This window comes from Belonocnema kinseyi, chromosome 10 (genome assembly GCF_010883055.1).
Source record: "Belonocnema kinseyi isolate 2016_QV_RU_SX_M_011 chromosome 10, B_treatae_v1, whole genome shotgun sequence".
In the NCBI taxonomy this organism is placed as follows: domain Eukaryota; kingdom Metazoa; phylum Arthropoda; class Insecta; order Hymenoptera; family Cynipidae; genus Belonocnema; species Belonocnema kinseyi.
In genome coordinates, this window is record NC_046666.1 from 106,001,331 (window position 1) to 106,005,007 (window position 3,677).

At 35.1% G+C, this 3,677-nt stretch overlaps 1 long non-coding RNA gene across 1 annotated transcript; it reads left to right on the forward strand.

The window, feature by feature from the left end:
- The first annotated feature begins 634 nt into the window (after nucleotides 1–634).
- On the forward strand, nucleotides 635–2,156 carry LOC117182165. The gene is made up of 2 exons (XR_004468279.1): nucleotides 635–810; nucleotides 2,103–2,156. It is a non-coding gene; the product is annotated as an uncharacterized LOC117182165 (long non-coding RNA).
- The last annotated feature ends 1,521 nt before the right edge of the window (nucleotides 2,157–3,677 follow it).

Genomic DNA, 3,677 nt, shown 5'->3' on the forward strand with positions numbered 1-3,677 from the left:
TAATTTATTTTCTCACCAATGCTCTAATATAACCATTGCAAGTTCTTTTTGAATTAATTCTTTTAATATTCTCGTAATATTTCTTCCTACATACTGATTTTCCTATAATAATTCGCCGTACAGTCTTTCGCATCAAACTCAAACTGCGCGGTCAAACTAAAAAAATGGTAGAAATAAGCGGTTGCGTGACTTCAACGAAACAGGGCCCTCCAGTGGCTAGACCCTGTATTTATTAGATCATGCTGACAAGTGTTGCCTAACTTTACCCCTAGAAAAATTATCCTCTAGGGTCCTGAAATTATTACACTAGAATTCCTTCGTGTCGGTTCCGTTCCGATAGTCCGACACCATGGACATAGGAAACACGGGACTCGGCATGCCATCCTAACTTGCGCGAGCCGCGTTGAATCCACGGGAAGGGGGAGAATTTCATGAGTGCGGAGAGCCGCCATCTTACGATGTGCCACTTGATTATGGGCACGAGCTTTTTTGCCGACAAACTGTGCATGAAAATATAAACATGTGGGCGCTGCCATATTTGTCTCGGGACATCAAAAGATGACGAACCTAGCCCCTCATTGTATCAGTTCCACAATGGCATGCCTAGTCCCGTGTTTTTGTATGTCCATGTCCGACACGAAGAAATTCTAATCGAATAATTTCGGGATCCTAGAGGATAATTTCTCTAGCGGTAACGCTGGTGTTGCACCATTGTCATCCAACAAAAAAGCGGGTCGCACACACATTTCCATGACGAATTGTAACCTCAAAGTGTGAAGTGAATGCTGTGAACTTTGAAGGTTTTTTTAGGTTAACAACATGTTCACTTGAACGGAGATTTTTCTCCGAATACATTTACACAACCAAACATTACGGAAAATCAGTTCACGTAATTTTTATAAAAAACAATGATTTACTTTTATCATAAACGAAATACACAGAAATTTTAGATGTGCGAAAATCATTAAATTTTAACCCTTAAAACTGTTGCTCTCTGAAGAAGTCTAAGCCTAAACGAAGATTTTTGTATTTTCTCCAAATCTTTTTACATAACAAAATTAGTAGAACATATTTCCATGTATTCTCCATAAAAAACAATGATTTACTTTTATCATAAACGGTTTAGATTGCAGAATAGGGGCTTCACCTGTCACCTTCGTTTTGGCTGGGAAAAAAACTGTTTGGCAACAAACTATTAGAAACTTTAATTGAACGATTAATGAAGCGATTTGATGAGGCAAGTTTTTAATTGTTTTTACTTTTTTTACTATGATGTCTCAAATATAGGTCTGTCGCGATATATTGGATTGATCATATTTAACAAGAAGTTGGAAATAGTTAGAGATTTGACCAACAGTTTTTTACTGATCATAGGGGTGCCTCCCCCCCCCCGCGAAAATTTGGAAAGGGGTAAGGTTTTGACCAAGTCATTTTTGTGGTCTTTCAAAGGGTGTGTCTGGCCGTTTGGATGTTTAAAAGCACCTACATGATGAGTTAAATATGATCATTCTGATATCGTGACATACGCATATTTAAGACATCGTAGTAACAAAAGTAAAAATAATTTTAAACTTCTGCCTGGTCAAATCCCTACATTCATCGTTCAATGAAAAATTCTAACAGTTTGCTGCCAAAAAAAAAACTGTTTTTCTAGCCAGAAAACAGGTGACGTCCCTATTCTGCAATTGCGCCCATAAACGAAATGAACATAAATTTTAATTGTGTAAGAATCATTAAATTTTAAACCTTTAAACTTTGGCTCTCTCAAGAAGCCTAAGCCTAAATGAAGATTTTTGTCTTTGCTCCAAATATTTTTACACAAGAAAAATTGTGAAACAACTTGCCATGTATCCTTCATAAAAAACAATGATTTTCTTTGATCATAAACGAAATGCATGGAACTTATATTTATATAAAAGTGAATGATTTTTAGACAAATAAAATTTCTATGTATTTCGTTTATGATGAAAGTAAATCATTGGTTTGTATGAAAATTACATGAACTTTTGTGCTATAATTTTTAGTAGTGTAAATACATTTGGAGCAAACACAAATATTTATTTATAAAGTTTCAAACATACCTTTAATATTATTCTTTACAGAGAGTCTAGCACACCACTTTTAATCTTCTATTTCTAAACTTTCACCTTCCAAACTAAAATACACTTCCAAAGCAAACGATGCGATGTGCGACACTTTTAAATCAAATGAAGCGACGAGCGAGAAATTTCTGGTTAGAGAATTGAAAATCGTATACTCGATGCGGCTATAGATTGCACAAGACGCCTGCAGATTGCATGAAAATTCAACGTTCCGAACTTTTCGACGCCTTCTGTTAGAGCTGCCAGATCGAACCTGAAAGTTACCCCCACCATACCTACCGTTTGAGAGCCGCAAAACAAAGGTGCATGATTACCACTGTGAGTTCGTGTGTAAGCCGAAAATGAACGATTCGACTTCAGTATTCTGATGTACGATGATTGTCGATCTGAAAGCTTCGGAAGACTTCGGTGGTCTTCTATTTATATATCGATCCCCATTTGAAAGAAATGGAAGAAATTGGCGAATTTAATGTTTCGCGTGATTCTTCATTTCTTGCATGAGTCGATTTTGAGGTTATGTTTTCAGGTTTATATAGTATGAATATTATTACTACTATATATATAGTATATTATTAATGTTAATACTATAATTATAAAACATAACAATAATTTTAATTAATAGTTGACTAACTTTAAATATAAATAGTTAAACTTTTAACTAAAACAATTAGTTTTCTGAAAAAAAATTTGAATAAGAAGATGAATTTTCTTGTAGTTAAAAGAAATTAATTTTTAAACCAAAACAAACAAACAAAATTCTACAAAATAGTTAAATTTTGAGAAAAGAAATTTTTCTACTAATTTGATAATTTGTCAACCAAAAAAAAATTGAAATTAATTGTATGTATGTATGTATTTAATCTCTCCCTTTTACGGGTTTGAGGGCATCCGCTCCCTGTACATATATTTACAATTCCATCCTTAGTCTAACTTAACTACTACTTACTAGGCAGTCTGATAAGTACCTGAAAATTCTATGAGATGGCATTAGTATTCACTAATGTGGCACATTTTCGTCGAGTTTGATCCTTCAAATGACGCCTGTCAAAACTTCAGCCATTTATGTTTACGCATTTACAAGTTACAGCACTGAGAAGCGACTAACCTCCGAGTTTTTTTTAATATGGAAAAAGCTGAGTTTCGAGTTTTGATCAAACACTACTACCTTCGCAAAAAAACGATATCCGAGACCAAGGCCAAGCTGGATAAGTATTACCCGGACTCTGCACCGTCGATTGGAACGATTCGTAAGTGGTTTACCGAGTTTCGTTGTGGCCGTACAAGCACAGATGATGCTGAACGATCTGGGCACCCAAAAGAGGTCACTACACCAGAAAATGTCGAAAAAATCGATGATATGATGTTGAATGATCCCAAAGTGAAATTGGGTAGAGTATGTTGAAAAATAAAACCGACTTTGGCCAAAAAAATGTCTCCGTCTTTTATTTTTCAGGGACTTATCAGACTGCCTTATCTACTCTTTCGCATTACGTAGGATAAACAATAGTAACAGTAGTGATATTAATTCCTAAAATGAGCGAGCTTCCAGGGCTTCCGTTTCCTCTTACCATAAAA